We start from the raw sequence: 13,366 nt of genomic DNA, 5'->3' as shown, positions 1-13,366 counted from the left end.
TGGTCCTGTGTGACAATGGTTTAAAATTTTATTAGCTTCATCTCCGAATACACATCGGCGTATTATTCCATCTGGACAACTTTTAAACAGATGTGGATCTTCCCAAAAATAGTGTTTTATATCACTGAAGAATTTCTTTCGTTTTTGGTACGATAATCCTTTTTCAAGGAATCCACATACTAAGTAGTTTGCATAGTCTGCAAACCATGGAATTTCATTATAATCTATCTTCAATAGATATTCGTCAGGAAAGTTGCCTTGTATGGCCGATTCATTTAGAACTTCTAATTCGGGATTTTCAAGACGAGAAAGATGATCAGCGGCGAGATTTTCTGCTCCTCTTTTATCTCGGATTTCAATATCAAATTCTTGTAAGAGTAAGATCCAACGGATTAATCTTGGTTTAGCATCTTGTTTCGAAAATAGGTATCTAAGAGCAGAATGGTCGGTATAGACCACCGTTTTTGCTAGAACGAGATATGAACGAAATTTGTCAAAAGCAAAGACAATAGCAAGGAGTTCTTTTTCAGTAGTTGTATAGTTCGTTTGTGCTCCTTGTAACGTCTTACTAGCATAATATATAGGTTGAAATCGTTTTTCAATCCTTTGTCCTAAAACGGCTACCATTGCAAAATCACTTGCATCGCACATTAGTTCAAACGGTAGATTCTAATTTGGTGTTATCATGATCGGCGCATTAGTGAGTTTCTCTTTAAGAATATTAAAAGATTTGATACATTCATCTGAAAAGATGAATGGAGCATCCTTTTCTAGGAGTTTATTCATAGGAGTGGCAATTTTAGAAAAATCTTTTATGAAACGTCGGTAAAAACCGGCATGCCCTAGAAAACTCCTAACTCCTCTAACATTGGTGGGATGTGGAAGTTTAGCAATTACATCTACTTTAGCTCTATCCACTTCAATTCCTTCTTTTGAAATTTTATGTCCAAGAACGATGCCTTCTTTAACCATGAAATGGCATTTCTCCCAATTAAGTACTAGATTTGATTGTTCGCATCTAATAAGCATTCGTTCCAGATTAACTAGACATGATTCAAATGTATCACCGAAGACTGAAAAGTCATCCATGAAAACTTCCATGCATTCTTCTATCATGTCGTGAAAAATCGCCATCATGCACCTTTGAAAGGTTGCAGGGGCGTTGCAAAGTCCAAATGGCATGCGTTTGTAAGCAAAAGTACCATAAGGGCACGTGAATGTGGTTTTCTCTTGATCTTCGGGTGCTATTGGAATTTGAAAATATCCGGAAAATCCATCTAGAAAACAATAGTAACTATTTCCGGCTAGCCTTTCCAACATTTGATCAATAAAAGGTAAGAGAAAGTGATCTTTTCTGGTGGCGTCATTTAATTTTCTATAATCAATACATACACGCCATCCTGTTACAGTCCTAGTAGGAATAAGCTCATTTTTTTCATTTGTAATGACAGTCATGCCACCCTTCTTAGGTACGCATTGAACTGGGCTTACCCATGGACTATCAGAAATTGAATAAATTAGACCTGCGTCTAGCAGTTTAATAATCTCTTTCTTAACTACATCTTGCATATTAGGATTTAGTCTTCGTTGGCGTTGCACATACGTTTTATGACCTTCTTTCATAAGGATTTTATGTGTGCAATACGAAGGACTTATTCCTTTAATATCATGAATCTTCCATGCAATGGCTGGTTTATGAGCTTTCAACACAGAAATAAGTTGTGATTTCTCATTTTCAGTAAGAGAAGACGATATTATTACAGGTAATTCAGATTCACCATGTAAATAAGCGTATTCCAAATGGTTTGGAAGTGGCTTTAACTCTAATTTCGGAGGTTCTTCTATCGATGATTTGTATCGATATCTGTCTTCTTGTTTTAGCATTTGAATTTCTTCTGTTGTTGGTTCATATCCATTAACTATAAGTGTAGCTAATATTTCAGCTTCATTAATTGGTTCATTACCATCTCCTAAAGAACATTCTCCTGTTCCTTGTAATTCTGGAAATTCTTCTAATAATTCTGCATGTGAATCTATAGTTTGAATATAATAACATGTATCATCTGCAGATTGAGGTTATTGCATTGCTCTATCAACTGAAAAGGTAACACTCTCATCCTCTATACTTAGGGTCAGTTTCTTACCAAACACGTCTATCATTGCTTTAGCCGTGTTTAAGAATGGTCTTCCTAATATGAGAGGAACTTGAGAATCTTCTTCCATGTCCAGAACAACAAAATCTACTGGAAATACTAAAGTACCAAATTTAACTAGCATGTTCTCCATTATCCCTCTAGGATATTTTATTGATCGATCGGCTAGTTGTATGCTTATTCTTGTTAGTTTCAATTCTCCAAGGTCTAGTTTAGTGTATAGTGAAAACAGCATTAAATTTATACTAGCACCTAAGTCTGCCAATGCTTCTATTGAACTAAGACTACCCAGAAAACATGGAATTGTGAAACTTCATGGATCAGATAGTTTTTCTGGTATCTTATTTAACAACACTACTGAACAATTAGCGTTCATAGTAACAACCGAGAGTTCTTCCATTTTCTTTCTATTCGTGATCAGATCTTTCAAGAATTTAGCATATCTAGGCATTCCTGAAATCACATCAATGAAAGAAAGATTTACATTTATCTGTTTAAACATATCCAAGAATTTGGATTGCTCGGCTTCAAGTTTCTCTTTCTTCATTTTACTCGGGTAAGGAAGTGGTGGTTGGTATGGTTTAACATAAGGTTTAGCCTTAACTGTGTTATCTTCATTAACCTTTTCAACTACCGGTTCTTTTTCCTTATCTTGATCAGGTTGTGGTTCTTGTGGAGTAGGAATAGCTTCATCAGAAGTTACAGGTATTTCAGGTGGTTTAAGTGTTGTACCACTTCTTGTGGTAATGGCTTTAGCTGTTTCATTCCGGGGGTTAGCATTTGTATCACTAGGTAAACTTCCCGGTTTTCTTTCACCTATTAACCTTGCTAGGTTACTTACTTCTTGTTCCAGATTTTGAATAGAAGCTTGTTGATTTCTAAATGCTTGAGCATTTTGTTCATTGGTTTGTTTTTAAGATGTGAAAAACTGCGTTTGAGTTTCAACTAGCTTCGTCATCATATCTTCTAAATTCGGCTTTTTATCATCGGTTTGTTGTGGTGGTTTGTTTTGAAAATTAGGTCTTTGCTGGTTGTAAGTATTGTTAGATACTTGTTGATTGCTAGGACCTTGTTGGTTGTTGTATGGAACATTTCTGTTATAATTCTGGTTTTGATTGTAGATCGGTCTTGGCGGTTGATAATTATTCTGATAATTATTTCCAGGCCTTTGGTTTATGTATGAAATATTCTCTCTTTGTTCCATTGTTAATTCAATACTGAGACAATCTTTTGTCAAATGTGGTCCTCCACACTGCTCACAACTAATTCGTATTGAGTGGATATCTTTAGTCATCTTTTCCATTCGTCTCTCGACAGCATCTATCTTTGCGGAAATGGAATCTAAGTCATGGCTAGAATCGGCTCTAGCTGCTTTAGATGATCTAACGATATCTTTTTCTTGGTGCCACTCATGTGAGTGGGAAGCAGTGTTATCAATAATTTTATAAGCATCAGTTTCGGTTTTCTTCATAATGGAACCACCAGCTGCTATATCTATGTCTTTCCTTGTAGTGATGTCGCATCCTTAGTAGAATATTTGTACTATTTGACAGGTGTCTAAACCTTGTTGCGGACATCCTCTTAATAACTTTCCAAATCTTGTCCACGCCTCATATAGAGTTTCATTCGGTTTCTGTGTAAACGTAACAATTTCTCCTTGAAGTCTTACGGCTTTAGATGCAGGAAAGAATTGTTTAAGAAATTTTTCAACTAAAACGTCCCATGTATCAATCGCCCCTTCAGGTAACGATTCCAACCAATCTTTGGCTTCTCCCTTTAAAGTCCAGGGAAATAACATGAGATATATCTGTTCATCCTCCACTTCTCGGATTTTAAATAGTGTGCAGATCCTATTAAAGGTACGAAGATGTTCATTTGGATCTTCCTTCGGCGCACCACTAAATTGGCATTGATTAGTCACCATGTGTAGAATTTGTCCTTTGATTTCATAATCTGGCGCATTAATGTCTTGATGAGTAATTGCGTGACATTGGCCAGTGCGTTTAGCTCTCATTCGGTCTTCCATACTTAAAGGTTCTAGATTCTCCATAATTGAATTTGTTGAATCCGAATCACTAGAGGATTCTGATTTAATGGTTCGTTCCTCAACAATCTCTGTTTGAATGATTGGTGGTTCCGGAGGAAAATTTAATGGTTCAGGATCTTTGAATCATCCCTGAATATTCTCCGGATTCTCAATTGTGAGGTCGGGTTCAAAAAATGGATTATCGGAAATTTGAATTGGAGTACTTGGTTGACTGGATGACGATTCTAAAGAAAAATCAACGGCGGTAATATTTGCTAAATGTCTTGATCTAGTTACAGGTGGTGAACGTACAAAAGGTGGTGAACGTCTTGCTCGGTGCATTCACTGAATATCCTATTAGTTTTTAAAAAGGAAAGAAAAATTATATAAGTTATCCAATTAATAGACTTTTCTGATTTTGCCCACGTTTCGAATAACCAAAAGATGCAGCAGAGGGGCAGGATTCGTTTGGTCTCAATATAATTGAGGACTGTTTGGCTCCAATAACCCGGTCCACGTACAAATCCAACTATTACTACGAACCAGAAAATTTTGATGTCTATCAATTTAACTACTTAAAATAAATTTTCGTAATTTTAAGAAATTTAGATAAGAAGTAGAATAAAAATCTATGTCCTAAAAACTAGAATAGCGAGAAATAAGAAAGAAAAAGAGCGCGTCGAAAAAGAAAAGAAAAATTGAAAAGAAAAATTGAAAAAGGCGTTGAAAAATAAGAAATAAAAAGAGTGACTTATAAAACTTTAAAACATTCGCCTAACCCAACCTTATTACTACCACTAACTTAAAATTATAATCGCAAATTGAGATTACTAATTGGAATGATAATTGATACATAGGTAAAAGGCGTCGAGAAATAAGAAAATAGCGCGTCTAAACTTAAAAAGGAACAAAAAATTTAAAACTAAAAGTTGCGTCTTAAAGCTTACAAGTAAAACTATATCCCAAATGGAAATAACTTAAAAAGGTACTAAAACTTAAAAAGGCGTCGCAAAATTCTAAAGCACCTAAATCTTAGTCTAAAGAAAAAGCACTTAAGGGATTTTACGGCAAGGCCTAAAAATCTAGAAATAAAAATAACTATGGCAAAAACTATGTCTTAAAACTAAATACGAGCGAAAAATACAAATATTACGCTAAAACAATTAAAAAGGGACAAAATATAAAAATATACTAAAAGTTGCAAAAATTACAATTTTTATAAAAATATTATTTTTATATTATTTATTTTATAAAACTATTAATTTTACAATTTAAATAAACTAATTAAACTAAAAATACAAATTAAATAAATAACACTAAATTAAATTATATAATATATAACCCTAATTAGGGTTTAAATATAATAATAATAATTATAATTCGTAATTAATGCAGGCTGCAGTCAACTGTGGCGTGTCAGACGAGTTCATGCGATCGCATGAGTCCTAAGCTACCCGGCCATGCGATCGCATGGGCTAGGGTTTCGGGCCACTGAGTGGGCTGCTACAGTACCGGACTCGAGTTTTAATATATATATTTTTTTCTTTTCTGTTTTTGCTGTAAAATATATTTATAAAATATATTTATAAATTAAATAAAACTTATATTTTTACAAACTAAAAAAAATAGAAATAAAGAAACTTTATAAAACTTAAATATTTACCAAACTCTTAAAAATATTTATATTTTTGTTTTTCTTTTTATATTTTTGAATATTTAAAACGTATTTTTACAAAAGCGTATTTTTTTTATAAAAGTAAACTAAAAAAAATCTTTTTTTTTATATTAGCGTTGCGCTTCCAGCTTTTAAGCTAGATGGTCCCCGGCAGCGGCGCCAAAAATACTTGATGTTAAAGCTAAGGGGTATAAAATACTATTAAATTTTAGCAGGAAATACTATTAAATACGATACAATTTTACACAAGATATTTATTTATTTATTGAATGGATATACTTAAACCTTGCTACAACACTTATAGGCAGTGTACCTAATCGTACAGTAGTGTAGTTTTTAGTAAGTCCGGTTCGTTCCACAGGGAATTTTTTCACAAAGCTTAACGCTATATTAGTTTAAATTTATAAAAACACAAATATATATATAAGTAATATTATTATTATAAAGGGGGGTTTTTACCGTTTAATGACCGGTTTGTTGATTTTAAAAACTTTAGTTGCAGTTAAAACAAAATGTAAAATATTAAATAAATAAAAGACTTAATTTAAAGCGTAAAGTAAATAACGATAATGAAATTGCGAATAATAAAAGTGAGATAAAATAAACTTGCGATAATTAAAAAGTACGATAATTAAAAGTGCAATTAAATACAATAACAATAAATAAAAATGCGATAATTAGAAGTGCAATTAAATATAAAATAAAGGAAATTAAATATGAAATAAAAGAATTATGCTTATTTAAACTTCCGTAATCATGATGTTTGACGTGTTGATTTTAGTTTTATGCCCATGGGTTGATTGCCCTTTGTCCTGGATTATTTAATATGTCCGTCTGGTTTTTGTCCATAACAGTCCATCAGTCATAAATATAAAGTGCGAGTGTCCTCGTCAAATTATCCTTATACCCGAAGTTTAAATATTCCAACTAATTGGGGACTTAAACTGTAACAAGATTTTAATACTTTGTTTAATAATTACACCAGGATGTCGACTGAGTGTAACCCAAGGTTTTAATATTTTGTTATCAATTATGCCAAGTGTCCTTGTACATAATTTCACCCCTGTTTTAATAATTCTAGTGGCTATTAATCCATTCCCGTGTCCGGCTAAATGAACGATTATTCGTACATATAAATATCCCGTCCATCATGTCTGATTGAGTGTATATGGTTATTTATAGGGACGTCCAATTGTAAATCTTTATATTAACATTAACAAACTATCATTTAGTTAAACAAATATAAAGCCCATTAATAGCCCATAGTCTAATTTCCACAAATGTCGTTCTTTTGTCCAAACCCCAATTATGGTACAAAGCCCAATTACCCAATTTTAATATTTTTAGCCCAACATCATGATTACTTCGGATTAAATAAGCATAATAATAACTTAGCTACGAGACATTAAATTAAAAAGGTTGAACATAACTTACAATGATTAAAAATAGCGTAGCGTTACACGGACAGAATTTCAACTTACACCCTTACAATAATTGCTAACATACCCTTATTATTATAATTAAAATTAAAATTAAAATTAAAATTAAAATATAAATATATATATATATATTACGTATATATTGAGAGAGAGATTGAATTATATTCTTTTACGTTCACCAAACTGCGAATTTATAGGCCTGTGAACTGAAAAAGGAGCTCATGCGATCGCATGAGCTTTGCTCTTCAAGGCCATGCGATCGCATGGCCAGCTGGGGAGGCTCACATTTGGTTGTTTTCTTCTGCCGACGGTTTTATAATATAATATAATATATATATTAAGTTTAAGAATTAATTATATATTATATTATATTTATGTGCATAGTTGACTTGTAATTTTTAGTCCGTTGCGTCGAGCGTTGAGAGTTGACTCTGGTCCCGGTTCCGAATTTTCGAACGTCCTTGCGTACAATTTAATATCTTGTACTTTGCGTTTTGAATCTTGTACTCTTGTAATTTTGAGACGTTTCTTATCAATAATTGGAACCTCATTGATTGTATTTTGTACTTTTGAGCTTTTTGGTCGTTTGCGTCTTCAATTCGTCGAATCTGTCTTTTGTCTTCACCTTTTATTATTTAAACGAATATCACTTGTAAATAGAACAGTTGCAACTAAAAGCTTGTCTTTCTTGAGGAATAATGCTATGAAATATATGTTCGTTTTTAGCATTATCACTTGTCCTCAAGCAAACTCTCATTCTTAAGAATCTTTTCGGTGTTTCTTTTCTAATAGCCTAAGCGGGTTGCTTTTATTATAAGAGCAAAAAGATAAGGTGAGTTATATATGTTAGGATTGAAATTATCTCTGCAAGAATGCGAGGAGGTTACATGACATAGGCTAGCTTTCACGGGTCACTCAAGTCACTCAAGTGTTTAGGGTTCCCTATGGATCTAATGAAATGAATTCACTCATAGCCAGTCATGCTGCACCCATCGTCATAGGCTTGATAGAGACTCAAGTTCTTGCTGCTAATGCGAGAACGGTAGTAATCTCAGTTTCATAGGTTATTTGTCAATGATGAGAAAGGAATTTTGGAGTGGTAGTGAAGTTGTTCTTGAGGGGTGAGAAAAAGGGTAATGTAGTCTTTATACAGACTTTTATTCGGATATATAGGAGTGCTGAAGTATTTTGAGAAGCACTTTTTGAACTTTTCTTCATTTGATAAGTATTTTCGGTCGAGTTTTCTTTGGCATTTCTCTTATTTAAGTTCGGCATTTTTTTTTTGGGAGACTTCATCTCGAGAAACTTTTTGCCATTAAACTTTTTCAAGACCTTTGCCATGATACTTGAGAGGTTTATAACATCGGGTTTTTGGAAGGAATATCATTTTCTGGATTTTTCGAGAGATAGTAAAGGTGATGTGGATGTGGTGGTGGAGTAGAAGTAGTGGAGGTGCGGAAGGTTTATGTTTGACAAATGGCTAGCTATTTTGATTACCGCCGGATCACGTTTCGCTGCTTGGAGATGAAGATCTAAAGCAAGTTCTGATTCTGAGCACAGACATCGGCACTCTCAATGGAAAATAATGAAGCATTAAGGATGAATGCTGGTCTTATTTGGGGTGCCTCACCATAATCAATTTAGGTCGATAATGCCTTAGTCATGCAATGCTCTATTAGAGATTTCAATCTAACAAGAATTCCACCTTACTTAAGCCTTAATTTTTTATTGACAAACATTTTAGGTTTTCAAAAATACTCTTTCGAAAAGAGTTTATTTTGCAAAAATTTTGAAATTTGGCTTAAGGACTTGGAATCTTCGTAATGGGTTATTATAATTCAGCATAAAAAGATACCAACATCCCACACTTAGACGAACATTGTCCTCAATGTTCCTAGTGTCCCACACCTAGGAGTTTTAGTTGTGAGTATTTGTCTAGTGTTTTATTGGGTGTTATCCCACACTTAGTGATAAACTAGGATGTGGCATAGTTTGAATCTTGAGCTAGTAGCGAAAAGGAAGAAATACACCTAGCAGATGCGGCTGGTTCCTTGCTTCTTTATCGGCTCATTTGTCTTCCTTTATTCTTCTACTCTACTTTATGGCACGGGTTGCCTCCCGAGAAGCGCTTTTGTTTAAGGTCGTTGGCTTGACCGTAGTGTTCCTTCAAAAAGCAAGCATTCCTCGCTGATGGTTGTGATCTTGTTCTTCTCGAGGGAATGTGAGTCTTGGTGGATAAATCCTGAGAAAGTGTCGGACCAATAGTGGTAATAGATCCGGTACTTCTCTTAAAGATCTTCTGAAAGATAAGTAGTGCGCAGTTTCGGCTCTTGATAAGTCCTGAAGTCCCATGAGAATATGATCCACAGCTCTGCTGGTTGACCCATGAATGTTAATCATAGAAGCAGTGCTGGTGTTTATGATTTCTCTGACGGGATGCTCATTTCGGAGGTCTTCAAACAATGTTAGAAACTAAATCTTTAGAATTTCGAAGTCTTCGGAACGGTGATCTCCACAGTAAGAGTCTATTGCTTTGCACAGATTAGTTAAGAGACGAAGTTGGAAAGAAGTGAACAGCAATCCTAATCCGAGTATTAATTTCACCGTCTTTGAGTATATCTCCCGACATCCAGCTTTAAATGTGAAACTAGGATCTGTGGATTCGTGGAAGATACGTGATAGCTGCTTCGTAACATAGGTGGCAATGTTGACTCGATCTGGTTCAAGATGAGAGAACGGAGTGTTTCGCCTTGCTTCCTTCGTAACAGCGTCTTGCAACTCTTTGATAATCAGATCAGCGTGATGATCAATTGTTACGTAAATCACTAGTCTGTCTGGTGTGCTTTTGAAATTATCTCTATCCAAAAGAGCGAAAAGACTGTGAATATCCTCGATCATTTGTAAATCAGAATGATAAGTCGGGCGACTGGTGGAAAGATCCATATGCTTCCGGATGAGAGTTAGTAGTGCTCGTTGGTTTCGGGAGAACGGAAGTGCAGATCCGGCTAAGGCATTATAAACCCTAGAGTAAATGATCTTCTGATCTCGATAGAATCTTGTTTTGAGAATAGTGCGAACCACTGAATTATGCTCTCGTTGCCTTTCTTCGTGATATATATGATCGTGAAGAGAATTGATAAAGTCTTGAATGCGTTCTTCTAGGATTTCAACATCATTGTCTTCTCTTTGGAGATAGAGGTGGTGTTCTTCTCTGATAGCCATGATTTGTTCAGTTAAGCGTAGCGAAAAATTAATGGTTGATTTTTGGATGGCTTCGAGGATGTCTTCAAAATCATCGGTATCATTGATGAAGGTTATCATGTCTGCGTGTGTGGATATAACCGGAGTTTTATCTGAGGAAGAGTCCGGCTCCCCTTGATCTGGTTCGGTTGGAGAGTGTGAGTTATTCAGAATGTCTTCATGATGCTCTTCCTCGTCATCATCGGTATCTTGTTCGTCTGAGGATGTGTCTGATGAACGGGTTTCTTCAGTATTCTGATTCTCCACTTTGATACTTGCAGGATCAATTTCTATATCCTTAACCTCGGCCTTGTCGGTCTTCTTCTTGAAGCGAATGATTAAACTGTGATATGTCATCTCAAGCCTCATTATTTCTTCATGACGCTCAATGCTTGGAGCGGGTATTGTTGCAGTTTCTTTTACGTCTTCCATTTCCTCTTCCTCCTCAGATTCCTCCTCTTCCTTTATTTCTTCGATGGGATCCTCTTCTTCCATTTCTGGGTCATCTACAGACTGTGATTCGACACCCATCTCGATATCATCGGCTGGTGGTGAAAACTCGTCATCGGAAGTGATCCGTATGGTGGAAATAGTAAACATCTCTGCCTGTCCAGAAAGATCGGTTGGTCGGTCAATTTTGAAGGTAACGCTCTCCCCATGTGATCATAAGATCAAGGTTTGATTGTACACATCAATGATAGTCCTAGCCGTATTCATGAAAGGTCTTCCTAACACTATTGGTGTGTGTAGGTCTTCCTTGATATCCATTACTACAAAATCCGTAGGGTACAAGAATTTGTCGACTTTCACAAAGACGTTCTCAACTATGCCCTTAGGATATCGAATTGTATGATCGGCAAGTTGGATTGTCATTTTAGTTAGTGACAAGTCTCCTAACTCTAATCTCTTGTAGAGAGAGTAGGGGATTAGGTTGATACTTGCTCCTAAATCCGCTAGCGCATGAATGGTTCCAGATTGGTAGATTGAACACGGGAAAATGAATCGGCCTGTATCTCCTAGCTTTGGTGGTAGAGAGTTTCTGAGTAATGCAGAGCATTCTTCACTTAGTGGAATTTTGTTAGAATCTAGTATCCTCTCCTTTGTAGAGAGAAGCCTTCGGATGTATCTCTTCTAGTTAGGAACTTTGGACATGGTGTCCAGGAATCTTCTATCAAGTTTGAAGGAATCAAGCTTGGATGGTTCTTCTTGTAGCCTTCCAGGATAAGGTACGCGAACTGGAGTTTCAGGAGTCAGCTTCTGAGTATATGTCTATTTGTTCTTGAGCCTAGTTGACCTTCTCCACGGTTCTTCCTCTGGGATTACGGAATCCATTTGCTTTGCTTCTTCTAAGTGGGGATTTTGGATAGTATTACTTGGCAATCTTCCCTGCGGTCGGGTTTCAAGGCGTTGTGATAACTGTCAGAGCTGCGTTTCCAAACTTTTGAGTAGAGCCAATTGATTTCTCATTAGTATCTCCGTCTAATCTTGTCTGACTACAGTTCTCTGATTTAACTGTTGTTGTCCTTGAATGAACTGAGTCAACTAATCATCAGCTCCGAGAGTGGGGTTAGTTGCTTTTGTAATCTGGGTGGTAGGGGAATTTTCCTCAACTGGGGGACCAATGAGTAGAAGTAGTTGGTCGTAGGTCAATTGAGATTGTTGGGCTGGATAAGGTGGATAGCGGTAGCGAAAAGATTGATTGCTTCGCTGAAATTGATTAACCCTAGGTGGTTGATTGAATCCGGGATTTGGTGGACGAGCTGGGTATTGAACGTAACAGACTGAACTGTCAGGGTTTTCGTACTCAACTTGATATTCTTCAGTGGGTTGCGGGTTGGTACAATTAACACAAGCCTGAGCTTGGTTAACCTGCTGCGGCTGCGTCTTCAATTCTCTGAGTTGCTTAGCAAGAGATTCCATCTTATCTGTGAGGGATTTGATGGCCTCCGTTTGATTGTTAAGTGCAGAGAGTGGGGCAGATGATGAAGTTGTTTCACCACTGTTCCAGTCATGATGATGCATTGTCATGTTTTCGAGTAATTCTCATGCTTCATCTGCGGTTTGGTTCATCAGATTCCCTTGAGCTGCTGCATCGATCGTCGTCCTATGATTTACCGTAAGACCATTGTAGAAGGTACAGATTTGGGCTGACCGTTCTAACTGGTGATTAGGGCATTTTTTCAGCAGGGTTTTGAATCGCTCACATGCAGTATAAAGAGATTCATCATAACTTTGTTTGAAGTTAATGATGTCATTCTTCAGTATGGTTTGTTTAGAAGGAGGGAAATATTTGGTTAAGAATTTAGTAGCCATCTCCGTCCATGACGTGATGGAATCTTTTTCCAGTCCTTCAAACCAAGTTTGAGCATGATGAGTAAGAGAATAGGGGAACAAGTATAGCCGGACTATATCTTGTCCTATCCCTGGCTGTTTGTAGGAGTTCGAAAGAGATATGAATTTATCAAGGTGAGAATTAGGATCATCATTCGGTAATCCATGAAACTGACAGCTATTTTGAATGAGCTGGATGATATGATGTTTTAATTCGAACGAGTGTCCTTGAATCTCTGGAAATCTGATTGGTCCTCCTCGACCTTCAATCGAGGATTTGGTGTTTTTTGCTAAAGTAACGCGTAACGCCATTTAATTTCTGATTCGTGCTTCCTTGCGTGCTTTAGAGATTATTGCGTCTGGATCAGGGCTGGATAAAGTAATCTAATTCTAAGGTAGTCTAATTTAATCTAATCTAATCTAAGGTAGTCTAATTTAGTCTAAGGTAATCTAAGGTAGTCTAATGTAATCTAATTTAATTAACTAACTATCCTACGGTTGA

General features: G+C 36.0%; 1 non-coding gene across 1 annotated transcript; it reads left to right on the top strand.

Annotated features, from left to right (window-relative positions):
• The first annotated feature begins 12,691 nt into the window (after nt 1–12,691).
• Nucleotides 12,692–12,798, top strand: LOC139845886 (small nucleolar RNA R71). The gene has a single exon (XR_011758640.1). It is a non-coding gene; the product is annotated as a small nucleolar RNA R71 (small nucleolar RNA).
• Nucleotides 12,799–13,366: the final 568 nt, after the last annotated feature.

Source organism: Rutidosis leptorrhynchoides, chromosome 4 (genome assembly GCF_046630445.1).
Source record: "Rutidosis leptorrhynchoides isolate AG116_Rl617_1_P2 chromosome 4, CSIRO_AGI_Rlap_v1, whole genome shotgun sequence".
Lineage (NCBI taxonomy): Eukaryota > Viridiplantae > Streptophyta > Magnoliopsida > Asterales > Asteraceae > Rutidosis > Rutidosis leptorrhynchoides.
This window is presented reverse-complemented; position numbering and strand designations above follow the sequence as displayed.